Raw genomic sequence first — 14,881 nt, forward strand, 5'->3', positions numbered from 1 at the left:
ACGGCTAGGCTGACAAGGGCACTTGCTGCCAAGCCTGACACCTGAGTTCAATTCTAGAACCCACATGAGAAAAGGAGAGAACCAACTCCTGAAAGTTGTTCCCTGACCTTCAGGTGTGTGCTGTGGGAAGTGTGCACACACTCACATGCACACCAAAATAAATAAGCAACTAAAACTACAGTCACTCTGGTCTTTAAGAAGCGTGCGCCGGGCGGTGGTGGCGCACGCCTTTAATCCCAGCACTCGGGAGGCAGAGGCAGGCGGATCTCTGTGAGTTCGAGGCCAGCCTGGACTACCAAGTGAGTTCCAGGAAAGGCGCAAAGCTACACAGAGAAACCCTGTCTCGAAAAACCAAAAAAAAAAAAAAAAAAAGAAGCGTGCTTCTGTGGTCCTGAGGCTGCAAGGGTTTCTGCAACAGCCTGAGGGGGCTCGGAACCCTTTGAAGACAGTGCAGCTTATGGGCCTTGAATCTACTGAAGTCATTACCCAAGCCCTGACCCACAGAAACCACGAGAATAAGCAAACGTGTCTCAAGCTGCGTTTGTGGTGGTTTGTAACTAACAGAAGCTCCACAGGAGAGCAGGGAGGGAAGAACTTCCTAATAATGTCTTCCCTTTCTTCCTCCTTCCTCTTTCCATAAAGGCAGATGTGGGATCTGGAGCTGAAGCAGCCATCCTCAAACTATGAGGAAAAGGCCAAGAAAATCACAAAGATCTTCAACTGAACGTTGAGTCATCAACCTAGATCAGCCGCCACCTGCCTCCAGCTGTCCTGTGAAGGGAAAGAGAGGCAGGTTAGTTCAGTTTTGACGTTCGTGAGCTGTGGTTTCTCAGGACCTTGTTACTTGTAGTCCGATGCTGTTCTTCAGCAGTACAGTGTGTTCTGAGAGTTTCCAGTGTGGGTTTCACTTTGTTCGATTTTGACAGCTTCGTTCACTGCTGCTCCTGGAACGTGGCCAGTACCCTGCTAGGTCTACCATCGTGGGACTGTTAATATTCACTCTAGGAGATGGAGTAAGAGGGTCACAAGAAACTCACAGGCCCCTCCCCTGGATTCCAGTCACCATGCCCTCTGGCCCCTGCTGCACTTATTCTTCGCCATGCTAAAGTAGATGAGGGAGAAAACAGAGGGCTGGGACTTTTCCGGTGATGCGGCTGCCTGAGAGGCGCTAAGGCTTCAACTCCAGGCAGCTCATTTGTCTGCCAGGCTGGACTTGTTTTGGTCTCTTGGCTGGTTCCGTGTTTAGAATGGATGGTTGTTTCTTTTACTTCCCCCCGGGAAAGCCACAAAACTGTGAAATGGTGTCCTACTGTGGAAAACTACAGGAATGTTTCCTTCAAAAATTAAAAATGAAGCTGGACAGTGGTGGTGCACGCCTTTAATCCCAGCACTCAGGAGGCAGAGGCAGGTGGATTTCTGTGAGTTTGAGGCCAGCTTGGTCTATAGGGCTAGTTCCAGGACAGCCAGGGCAACACAGAGAAACCCCTTCTCAAAAAAAAAACAATTTTTTTTAATGAGGCTGGATTGGGGTTGGAGAGACGGCTCAGGGATAAACAGCACATAGTGCTCTGGCAGAAGGCCTCAAGTCCAGAACATGCTCAGAGCAAGCTGGTTATCTACACTAGAGCCAAAACCTCATGCTCTGAATTCAGCAAAAGACTCTGCCTCAAAATATAATGCAGAGAACAATACTGAAGATACCCAGTGTCAACCCCCCAGCTTCTATGCACACATGTGTGCATGCACACACATGTTCACATGTACCCTCATACACGTGAACACAGACACACACAAGTACACCACACACACACTTACATACCAAAAAACGTTTTAAAAAAATGAACTGTGGTGGCCCTCTACTTTAAATTCCATTACTTAGGGGACTGAGGTAGTAGGATCAATGTGAGGGCAGCCTCGGTATACAGCATGTTCTAGGCCAGTGTAGGCTGTAATATTAGACCCTGCCTTAAAACAAAATTTTTAAATAAGATTACCATATGACCCAGGCATTCTACTTCTAAGAGGTGCATGCAGTGTCTCAGGGTGACATCTGTATGCCCATGATCACAGTAACCCAAAGATGTCTGTAGTGGTTTGAATGAGAATGGCTCCCATAGGCCCCTATGTTTGAATGGTGGTCCCCAGTTAGTGGAACTGTTTGGGAAGGAGTAGGAGGTGTGGCCTTGTTGGAGGAGGTGTGTCACTTTGAAACTTCAAAGCCCATGCTAGGTCCAGCCTCAAACTTGTGGATAAGATGTAAGCTCCAGCACCATGCCTGCTCGCCTGCTGCCTGCCATGCTCCCCACTATGGTGCTAGACTCACCCTCTGAGCAACCCCCCTCCATCAAATGCTTTCTTTTATATGTTGCCTTGGTCATGGTGTCTCTTCACAGCAGTCAAACAGTAACTAAGACAATATCCATCCAAAGTATCTGCCCAAGTACCCATCAAAGGATGACTGAAGAAGCAATGTGCCCTATAACACACTCTAGAATACTTATTACTCAGCCTTAAAAAGGAAGGATGGCAAGATAGCTTTGTGGACAAAAGTGCTTTCCATCAGGCTGGGTAACCTGAGTTTGATCCCCAGAACCCACATAGTGGAAAGAGGAGATCTTGGCTCCCAAAAGTTGTCCTCTGACTTCTACATATGTGCTGTGGCATGCACAGTGCCCCCCCCATACACGCATACATGCAAAACAAACAAATAAATAAATGTAATAAACATTTTTTAATAATTTTTAAAGGAAGGAAATCCTGACATATGCTACAATATGAATGAACCTTGGCAATATTATACTATGTGAAATAAGACAGCCCCCAAAAAGATAAACTCTATGTGATTTCACTGATGCAAGGTAGTCAGACTCCTAGGGACAGGAGAAGAGTGGACAGCTGGAAGGAAGGAGATGGGGAGCTTTAATGGATACGCAGTGTCAGTGTTAAAGGTAATAGAACCTCCACCTGTGAGTGGTGTGGCTCTGTCTCAATATGGACACACTTGATATCACAGAGCTGGGTGCTGGAACCAGGAAGGTGTACGTTTTATCTTCCTTGTGTTTTACTACAGTTGTTGTTGTCCGTTTTGAGAGTGAATGAGTCTACAAGGTCTTTCCTGAGAACAGGTTTCTTAGAGAGGAGTTGGGATAAATGACTACACCAAGGCACTGCCCTCCCGCAGGGCAGTAGACCAGGAAGGAAGGGAAGACAGTACAGGAGCCGAGGCACCTGGCTTGTACATGATATCCCCTCTCAGGCTGGCCTGGAACCTTAAGAGCTGGAAGCAGGCCCTGGGAACAAAGCAGGGGAGGTCAGAGTGTCTATTGCTGTTTTTATTGTCATTGCTGAGAACCAAATCCAGAGCCTCATGCTAGGCAAGCACTCTCACAGGGAGCCAGCGCCCTAGCCCAACATCTCTGAGGTTTTTGGTTTTTGTTTTGTTTTGTTTTTCAAGACAAGGTTCCTCTGTGTAGCCTTGGCTGTCCTAGGACTCACTCTGTAGACCAGGCTGGGCTTGAATTCACAGAGATCCCCCTTCCTCTACCTCCCGAGGACTGGGATTAAAGGCATGCACCACCACAGCCCAGACAACATCTTGGTTTTTTGTTGTTTTTTTTTTTAATTGATCTTTCTCTCCCTCTCTCTCTTTTTGTTTTTGTTGGTTGTTGTTTGTTTGTTTGTTTGTTTTATGAGACAGGGCCTCTCTATGTAGCCCTGGCTGTCCTGAAACTCTCTATATAGACCAGACTAGCCTCAAACTCACAGAGATCCTCCTGAGTGCTGGAATTAAAGGCATGCACCACCATGCTCAACTAGTATTTGTGTCTTTTAAACTTTAAAACATATTTTATTATTTTTAAGTTATGTGTGTTTGTCTGTGTGTGAATATGCAAATGGGAGTACAGTGCCTGCAGCCTCTAGAAGAGGATGTGGGATCCCCTGGAGCTAAAGTCAGAGAGGGCTCTGAGCCACGGTGGATCCTGGCAACTGAATTCAGGTCCCCTGCAAGAGTGGCACTGCTCTTAACCTCTGAGCCATCTTTCAAGTCCCTAAACTTTCTTTAAAGTTAGTATCTATTTTTAAACTAGAAATAATTTTGGTGAAAAGGGTGGTTAAAGAACACTAGACTGGGGGTGGGGCAAATGGCTTGATAAAATTGCTTGCTGCACAAGTGTGAAGATCTGAGTTCAAATCTCCAGCATCCACATAAAAGCAAAGGGTAGTGGTATACATCTGTGGTGTTAATATTTACTCAATTTAAATCGTGTGTATGAGGAGTATGTACATGTCTTAGTGACTTTTCTGTTGCTATGACAAAGCACCATGACCAAGGCAACTCATAAAAGAAAGCTTGACTGAGCTTACTGTTTCAGAGGGTCACAGTCCATGGTGGCAGAAATAGCTGAGAGATCACATCTCGATAAACAAGTAGAAGGTAGAAAGAGAACACTGGGAATGGCCTCGGCTTTTGAAACCTCAAAGCTACCCCCCACCTCCGTGACACACCTCCTCCAACAAGGCCACATCTACTAATCCTTCCCAAACAGTCTACCAAGACTTGGGACCAAGTTTTCAAACATATGAGCCTATGGGGGCCATTCTCATTCAAACCACCACAATGAATGCAGATGCCCATGAAAGCCAGACATGTTGACTCCCCGTGGAGCTGGAGCTACAGGCTGTTGATGAGCTGCCTGACATGGGTTCTGGGAACCAAACTCAGGTCCTCTGCAAGAGCAGTGTGCACTTTTAACCTATGAGTCATCTTCCAGCCCCTGGCACATTCGTAACCCCAGAGTTAATGAGTTGGAAACAAGGGATCCTGGTGGGCTTGTTGACCAGTGAATCACTTGAAGGGGCTACCTTAGTGACACTTTCTGGCCTCCACATGTACACACATGGGTGTATGCATCTGCACATACATGTGCCCACATGTACATTTCACACGCTAAATAAATATGTAAACAAGCTATATGGATTTTGCAAGAGTAGAAAAATAAAAACATTAATTTTAAGTTTAACATACACTCTAAAAGTAAGAATTAAAACTGAAATGGATGATTTGAACCCAGAACCAGATCCTGCACCTGCCTTGCCTGGTTCTTCATAGAACCAAGTGGGAGAGGGGAAGTAGGGCTAATACAGACCACAAAAGAAGGATTGGTCCCAATTATCGTTGGCATTATTGCTCTGTGGGTTGTATGCTACTTATCTCTATACCTCAGTTCCAGCCCTTCACTCCCTGTGGAGCTGAATGCCAATGAGAATTGAGACCAATCCTTCTTACGTGGTCTATACAGCCCACTTTCCCTCTCTCTTCTACGAAGGAACCAGGCAAGGCAGGACACCAAGACCCAGGTGCTCCTACCAACTGCATTTTACCAACAGCAGCCACAGCTGGGCCTAGGAGAGGAACTGGGAAGGTAGTAGCAGCTGGATCAGAGGCTCTGAGGCCCTGTGTGTCATTTCTACCCTGAGATGTGTCCAATACAGCAGCTGGAGCCAAGAATTCTGCTCATCAGTGTGTAGATCTGCTGCAAAAGGCAAAGCCATTCAGGACATTAGCACGGGGAGAGCAAACAGGACTCTCGCTTGCTCCCTCCTGGGATCCTCCTTGTCCGATGTCCCATGTTACACTTGACTTTCTGACTTTGTGTGAGTGCGCACTCTGGTTTTCCACGAGAATATTCATCTTCACAATGGCAGGAATAGTTTTTTTGTCTGATTGGGTTTTGAGACAAAGTCTTGCTGTATAGCCTCGGCTAGCCTTAAACTCTAGCCCTTCCTGTCTCAGCTCCCAAGTGCTGGGATGACAGATATGTTACCACGTCCAGGGCTTTCATTTTTCCTGCTATCTTTGATCAGGAATAACATTTGCATATATATAATAGGAACAAGAACAAGTTTCAGTGCGTTGCTGTGAATCCTGAGCCCATATTGCTCTTTGAAACACTGAGTCATCATATGTTGTCACCACACACACACACACACACACACACACACACACACACACACACACACAGAGCGAGAGAGGAGTGGGGGAGAGAGAGAGAGATTTTAATTTTTAAATGATTTATTTATTTTTATTTCATGTGCATTGGTGTTTTGCCCACATGTATGTCTGTCTGAGGGTGTGGTAGCCTCTGGAGTTACAGATGGTTGTGAGATGCCATATAGGTGCTGGGATTTGAACCTGGGTCCTCTGGAAGAGCAGTCGGTGCTCTTAACTGCTGAGCCGTCTCCAGCTCCAAGATTGGTTGATTTTTTTTTAAATGAAGTCCAATAAAGGAAAAAAGAGTCAAGAGATGGGAAGAGAACCAGCACCTTCCTGTGTTCTGTAGCCCAAGAACATCAGCTGTTGGAACAGAGACTGGAGTTCACCTGAGTCCAGGAGTTCAACGTCACTCCAGGCATCTGAAGACAGAGCTCAGTGGTAGAGCAGATGTCCAGCATGCCCTGAGCCATCAAGACAGCCTAGTGGGTAAAGGTGCCTGATCCTAAGTCCAATCCGAGTTTGATCCCCAGGACCCACATGCTAGGGAGAGAACACTCTACTAAAAGTTGTCCTCTAACCTCCACATATGTACAGTAGCGTTAAAGTATGCTTGCACACACATTCATACACAGAAAAGTAAATAACGTTTAAAAACTCAGTTGTTCCGTTTGTCAGTGTTAAGTGAGAAGACCCTGCCTTTTGTTTGTTTGTTTGTTTGTTTTTGTTTTTTTGAGACAGGGTTTCTCTGTGTAGTTTTGTGCCTTTCCTGGAACTCACTTTGTAGAGCAGGCTGGCCTCGAACTCACAGAGATCCACCTGCCTCTGCCTCCTGAGTGCTGGGATTAAAGGCATGTGCCACCACTGCCCAAGAAGACCCTGTCTTAAAAGGAAGAGAGAGAGAGAGAGAGAGAGAGAGAGAGAGAGAGAGAGAGAGAGAGAGAGAAGAAGAAGAAGAAGAAGAAGAAGAAGAAGAAGAAGAAGAAGAAGAAGAAGAAGAAGAGGAGGGGAGGGGAGGGGAGGGAAGGGGCAGGGCAGAGCTCAAATAAGGACGCCAATGTATCTGGATCCAAGTATGTCTAACCAGGTCTTCTTGGTTTTTCCAGATTGAGTTAAACTTTGAAACTGGCAATTTTGAGAGAGCCAGGAGTCGTACAGTCCCCCTTCCCCCTCCTTCCAGAAGCACTAAACCAAATTCCTGTCTTTGCTTCATGCAAAGCAGTTTCCAGCCCTCTTGGTGTCTATCTGATAAATCTTCGTCTGATCATTTCTCAGTGTCTTCACAAAGACAGCTTTCTCCTGGTGACATACATTGGTGCCAACCAATGATAAAGTTTTCAGGGTTGCGGAGATGGCTCAGTGGTTAAGAGTGCTGGCTGCTCTTCCAGAGGACCTGATTCAGTTCCCAGCACCCACATGATGGCTCACAACCATCCCTAACTCAAGTTCCTGAGGATACAACGCCCCTTCTGGCCTCTGAGGGCACCAACCAAGTACTAAATATGTAGACATAAATGCAGGCAAAACACCCATACACATAAAATAAAAATAAATGAAAAAAATTTAAAGATTAAGTTTTCTTTACTTTGTCACAAAAATATTTACATAATGGAGAATGTAGTATATATAGGTACAATTTCTTATCCTTATGTTTTTAAGTTTTCAGCCAACAAATATTTAGGCCAAGTATATAGTTGACTACCAGTACTCTACATCAAGGATTTTCCTGTGCCATTAAAGAATTCATAAATGCCTATTCTTCTTAGCCAGCATAGAATATACAACCACAGAGTTTTGAAATGAACCTTTTATCATGAACACTTTATTTCCAGGTTTCATGAATAATGGTAGACACATCGGGCTGTCTAAACATCTTATCATTTCCTTTGGACCGATTCTTGGCAGTAGAATTTCTAAAGGAATTTCAGATTTTACCATAAAGAAAATACAGGAGGAAATGAATCACTCCCTACCTTAGGAGACTGTGTGTCCTCTCAGACCGCTTGGACAGCAGCTGGAAGAGGCTCCACACATCATCTGACAACTGAACCATACACCCTCCATTTCTTCCCAGCGTCCCTCCTTAGTTGCCCTAACTGGCCTTTAGACCAACCAACAACTGCCTTTCCCTGACATGCAGGAACCAGTCAACCCCTAAGACCAGGGCAGAGTGCTTGCTGGGACCTTCTGAAAAGAGAGCATGCAGGGTCACTTTAAAAGGGAGAGCTGCCAAGATAAGAAAGTCAGGACTAATCATGACCAAGTTTTCTTTTCAAAGTACTTCTTTTTTAACTTTCCTTTAACGTTTTAAATAAGCACGTGCAATTTATCACAGAAAAGGTTAGCTTACTGGGAAAAACAACTTGGGTTTCTCAGATTTGGTGTGAGGCTGGGGATTATCTGGTTCCTGGAAAAGCAGCTGCGAGTTCTCTGGCTCTGTAATACTGCCTACAAATTCCTGGCTGACTCAGAATGAATCTGCTCCTGAGTCACTGAAAGAGGGGATTATTGATTCTCTCTAGGGACGCTAGTGAGGGCAATGGATGTTATCTTCCAATCTGAAAAGTGGGTTCTAAGGCCAGTTGCTGGGGACCACTGTCCAAGAGACATATTGTTGACTCACAACCAGAATTTCTTAGCAGTCATAGTGGACCAAGGACAACTCATCTGCTCCAGGAGTGATCACTCTATCTCAAAGTGTCATGGTGCACACTGGAGGCTCCCTGTCCTGGAAGAGACTGTGGTGATTCATGTAGAAAGCAGGGAAGCAGTTCTCAGACTCTTTGACCCCAGGACTCCTCTACACTACAAATCCCAAAGTGTCCATGTGGGTTCTAGCATTCAGGAGTTACTGTATTAAAAGTTCAAGCCAAAAAAGCTTTTACATAGTTATTAACTTAATTTTTCTTTAATCTCCTATGCTGAGCGGCGGCGGTGATGCACACCTTTAATCCCAGCACTCAGGAGGCAAAGCCAGGCGGATCTCTGTGAGTTTGAGGCCAGCCTGGTGGGTCTACAGAGCGAGATCCAGGACAGGTACCAAAACTACACAGAGAAACCTTGTCTCAAAAAAATAAAAATAAATAAATAAACAAAAAATTAAAATTAAAAAATCTCCTACTACATCCTTTATAATTACTAATACGAAGTAGGTTTTGTATGTGCGTGAAAAGTACCTATTTTCTAAACCAAACAGAAAGAGAAAAACAGCCAGTAGGGTTGCTTATGCTCTGAGAACTTTTCACTGTCTGGACTGTGAACTTGCAGCTGCATCCTTACATCTGCCTCCATACTTGGCCTGTTGCAAGTCTAATGAAAAAGAAAATGCATCCTTTTATGTGGAGCTGGAAAAGGAAGAGGTTGTTTTTTTTTTTTGTTTTTTTTTTTTTGGTTTTTCGAGACAGGGTTTCTCTGTGTAGCTTTGCGCCTTTCCTGGGACTCACTTGGTAGCCCAGGCTGGCCTCGAACTCACAGAGATCCGCCTGGCTCTGCCTCCCGAGTGCTGGGATTAAAGGCGTGCACCACCACCGCCCGGCGGAAGAGGTATTTTAACGGCCTTTCCAGACAAGTGTGGATATTCTTTTAACACTTCACTACAACTTGGCAGAGGGAGAGGGTGTGGACTGTATTGTTGGTTTGGTTGATTTATCAGTGGTGGTGTTGTGATAGGAGCCTTCTATGTAGCCCAGGCTGGCTGGTGGCTCTCAGCCTTCCTGCCTCAGTCTCCCCACTGGCTGGGTTACCAGCTTCTTACTGTGGTACAACACACATCAGTAACCCATTTAAACAGACTTCTCAGTTGCAATAAGGTATTCTTGGTAGTCTTCAACTTGGCTTCTGCAACTGCATTGTTTCTATTCAAGTGTCATTGTGTAGTAGCAAGTGATGCAGTTTCCTCCCTGTAAGGATGGAAATTGCTATATGCCTATTCCTATTTTGTCTATCCATTCATCTGTTGATGGGAGTGTTTCCATACTTGAAATAATCAGAGATAAGAAATATGGAACATGTTGTGATGGGGTCCCCGAGGCCACTCAGCTGCCAAGAGCAAGGCTTTCTACTGCTTTTGCAGAGGACCTGAGTTTGGTCCCCAGGACCCTGGACCAGCTGCTCACAACTGCCTGAAACTCCAGCTCCGGGGGATATGATACCTTCTTCTGGCTCTCACGGGCATTTGCAATTATGTGTACATACATACATACCTCCACATCACATGATTTTTAAAAATTAAAAAAATCAAATCTTGCCGGGCGGTGGTGGCGCACGCCTTTAATCCCAGCACTCGGGAGGCAGAGCCAGGCGGATCTCTGTGAGTTCGAGGCCAGCCTGGGCTACCAAGTGAGTTCCAGGAAAGGCGCAAAGCTACACAGAGAAACCCTGTCTCGAAAAACCAAAAAAAAAAAAATCAAATCTTAAAAATAAAGTGCTGTGATAGAAGTAAACGCAGTTCTGAGGGGACAGAGCAAAGGCAGAAGAGCCAGGCCGACCTTGACAGGGCTGCGAGACCTGTTGCCCAAGCAGAGACTAAAAGGTGCAGAGGACCTGGTCAGGAACAGGGTGGGAGGAATGGAGCAAGTCAAGTGTCAAGGTCTGGGCGAGGGGAGAAAAAGCCCAGCCACGTTCCCTTCAGGTCTAGGCAGGAAAGGGCCATACAGGAAGTAGAGAAGCAGCCAGGAACTGGCAGTGCAGGACAGTTATGATGACAGACCAGGTACTGTGTCGAGTCTCTGCATTGAACCCAAGGCTTGGAATATGAACCCAGGAATTGCGTCATCACAGAGGTGGGCTTTGAGATTTCAGGCACCCAATCAGGCCCAGTGGCTCTCTCTTTCTTCCTGCTGCCTGCGGATCCAGATGTAGAACTCTCAGCTCCTTCTCCAGCACCATGTCTGCCTTTACACTGCTACCGAGTTCTACCACTGCCACACTCTCAGACCTCGGTGAGCATAATTCATTTAACCATTACTGCAACCGTATAGCGGATAAAAATGAGCATGTCCTGCGTGTATACTGAGGGACAGACACGGCTCTCAGTGGTTCGAATGAAGTAATAAATTTAATCCCAGTAATGACGTGAGGTTGGTACTGTTATTCTCTCCATTTTAGAGATAAGAAAGTTAAGGCACAGAGAGGCTAAAACACCTTGTCCAAAGTCATGCTAGGAAATTGGCACTTGAGCTCAGGTTTCAGCAGCTATACCCATCAATACCCTGCCTGAGGTCAAGAGGAGGAATTTGAACTCTCACGTGGCAGGACCACTGGAGAGCTGTTGGCAGAAAGTAGGCAGTTCTGGTTTGCACTTTGTGATCATTCTAGATGCTGTGTGTATGCAAAACAGACGGTTGTCCTTGGGAGTGACAGCACCTATCTCAAAAAGGCTGCCACCATAAACAAATGTGACGATGCCACACGGCCACCTTATAAAGTGAATGCTTATTGACTGCCTGGCTTTGTTTGGTTCAGTACCAAAGCAATTCATCCTTACAGGGGCATCATTCTCCCCCTTTCCAGGATTTGGTGGTGCACTGGAAAAGAATGGGCATGTTGCAGCTGTGCACTAATAAATGCGTTCTCTAGGGAGGTAAGCTCCCTCATTTGTAGAATTTATTAATTCTTTCAGAATAAATACTTCTACTACAGTTGGTGCCAGAGGTTCAAGAGTTTAATAACTGGCCTGTAGGATTGCAGGAAATTTAGCAGTTTGCTCTCCAACATCAATAACACACTGCTGAGTGACTGATTCACACACTAAACCTGAGAGAAACTAAGGTTCTTGTTTACGATCTAAAGGTAGGTGATGGCTTAACACCGCCTTGTCTCTGTTTCTTCCCAGGTGTGGGGGTTTGAATAGAATGGCCCCCATAGGCTCATATATTTGAATGCTTTATCACCAGGGAGTGGCACTATTTGAAAGGATTAGGAGGCATGACCTTGTTGGAGGAATTGCGTCGTCACGGAGGTGGGCTTTGAGATTTCAGGCACCCAATCAGGCCCAGTGGCTCTCTCTTTCTTCCTGCTGCCTGCGGATCCAGATGTAGAACTCTCAGCTCCTTCTCCAGCACCATGTCTGCCTTTACACTGTCATGCTTCCTACCACGATGATAATGAACTAACCCTCTGAACTGCAACCAAGTCCCAATTAAATGCTTTCTTTTATAAAAGTTGCCATGGCCATGGTGTCTCTTCACAGCAATAGAACATTGACTAAGACACCAGGTAAAATAGTTCTTTATGAATGAGTGTGCAGGCTAGGGATATAGCTCAGTTGACAGATTTTCACCTAGCATGCAAGAAGCCCTAGGTTCAAATCCCAGCACCTCATAAACTGGGCATGATGATGCATGTCTATATTCCTAGACCTGGGGAGATGGAGGGAGACAGATTAGGAGTTGAAGGTCATTGTTGGCTTCATAGCAAGTTCAAGACCAGCTAGGGATATATGAGAGACCCTGTCAAAAACAAATGATTTTAATGAACTGGTATCTATGGAACAGTCTCAATCTTACATCAATCAGATCCTAAAATTCATAAGTTTTTAAACTTTCGTTTCCACTAGTTCTCAGTTGATGACTGTGGCTACTACTGAATTGTGACATTCATAAACAAAGAGTGAGATGTCACTGGACTTCGTTTACCAATGTCAAATTTCAGCGATTCCACTAAGAAGCCTTCGGGGACAGGGCAATACTGGCAACCGCCGATTACCTCCTGCTGCTTAGATGCAGAGCAGGAATGGCCTTCGCTTGGGGAGCAGACTCAGCTCACCAAGCATCACATCCTGGCTATTGTCTTGGTTTGTTGTGATTTTACTTTTTTTTTCTTTGATTTACCTTTTTCTCTTTGAGACGGAGTCTCACAATGTAGCCCAGGTTAGTCTGGAACTCACTATATAGACCAGGCTGGCCTCAAACTCAAATAGACCTTCCTGTCTCTGCCTCTGAATGTTGAGATGATCTGTGTGAGCTAACACACCCAGCTCTCATTATGACCTTAAATTGATAGTATTCTTCTTGTTTGATTTTTAGTTACTGTTGGACTGGCTTCTTTTTTTTTGGTTCAGTTTGTTAAATTTTTCAGAACCCACTGTGATGCATGTTTTCACCAGTAGCATTCTGTCCCTTAATTTTCTAATAAGTAAACTCTCAGAGAAGCAAGCACACACCGGCTCAGCTGTGACTCAGCTGTACCCTGCTGCGGAGATCAGTGTAAATATTATCTCTCTAAATTCTGTTTGTGTGGTAACACTTTTGTGGTGATGTTTGTAGCTACCAGGACAGTAGTGTTAGTTAACTCATAACACTATTTATAATTCATTTCCATGATATTACATGCTCTGCCATTGCAGAATGATAAAACGGTGAGTTCAATTACATGTGCACTAATACACTGGTATCCTTATATGTGGAAACAAGAAACTTTCCACCCACCAACCAGGAAGTGACATGTTATAGTTGAAGACATGTGCTCTAGAATTACAATGATCCCTTGTATCCTGACTGTGTGATCTGAGGGGAGATGCCTCTGTTTTCATTTCCTAATGTTTAAATAAAGCAAAAATCCTACCCATTCATGCACTGGTGTTTTAAGGATTCACTGAGATAACAATATGCCTGGAACAAAGTAAATGATCATTACTGCTTTCCTGTTGCACGAATCCTAAACCGTCTTATAATAAAAACTCAGAGCCAGATATCAGGGTGAAAGCTGAAAGATCAGAGAAGCAGAGCAAACCACAGCCACCACCTCTTACCTCGCCAACTCCTCAGCCTGACAGAGCCTCTGTAAGACAGTGAATTCCTGTCTCCTCCTGCCTCATGTTCCTTTTTGTGTCCAGCCATATCATTTCCTGTCTCAACCTTCCTAGGGCTGGAATTAAAGGTGTGTGCCACCGCTGCTTGGCTGCTCCTCTTTTAGACTAGATTAATCTCATGTAGCCCACTGTGGCCTTGAACTCACAGAAATCCAGATGAATACCTGTCTCTGCCTCCCTAGTGCTAGGATTAAAGGTGTGTGCCACCACTGCCAGACCTCTGCGGCTAACTCTGTGGCTGGCTCTGTCCTCTGATCTTCAGGCAAGCTTTACTTCTTAGATTACAAATATCACCACACTTTCCCCTTCATGGTCTCCTGCCCAGGGGAAATCCAAATGGCTTCTCCAGGATTCCACCAGATCCACAAATATCATTGCTTAGCACAACCTATCAAGCACCCAAGGCACATCTTTTCTAGAAAGTAAGAGTAGAATTTTTTAAAAACTAGACAATTTTGTAGGCTTGCAACTTCTTTTTAAAAAAATGTTTTATTACATTGCGTATACACGTGTATGTGTGTACACATGTGCCGTGGCATGCATGTGGAGGTCAGAGGACAAGCTGCAGGAGTGACTTGGTAGCAGCTGCTTTTACCTTCTAAGCCAGCCTGTAACTTAACTCTTCATCCCGAATCCAGAGCTGGGACCGCAGGACCGTACAGTGATTCTGCTTGCTTGCCTGAGCAGGGTGGAAATGGACTCCAGAACCCCACACACGTTAGGCAAGTACTCTGCTACTGCACCACACCCCCAGCCCCAATAGTTAGTTCTGTTATTGTTGTTTCGAGATAAGGTCTAGCTCTGCAGCCCCAGACTGGTGTGAGACTCACCGTGTAGCCCAGGTTGGCCCTGAGCTCATCCCCTTCCTGCCCTCACCTCTTAAGCACTAGGGACATAGACGTGTGCCACCAGGCCGACCTCATGTGGTGATTCTGTTTTTAATTATTGTTAAGGAAATTCCTTGGTAGCTGCACTATTAGAATTCCTACCCATGGTACACAAGGATTCCAAGACTACTGTTTTCAATATAGGTTTTTTTTTTTTAATTATAATAAGCAATTTCCTAAGTTAGTAAAGGC

Source organism: Peromyscus californicus, unplaced genomic scaffold (assembly GCF_007827085.1).
Source record: "Peromyscus californicus insignis strain IS unplaced genomic scaffold, ASM782708v3 Scaffold_4__1_contigs__length_199733344, whole genome shotgun sequence".
NCBI classification, from domain to species: Eukaryota; Metazoa; Chordata; class Mammalia; order Rodentia; family Cricetidae; genus Peromyscus; species Peromyscus californicus.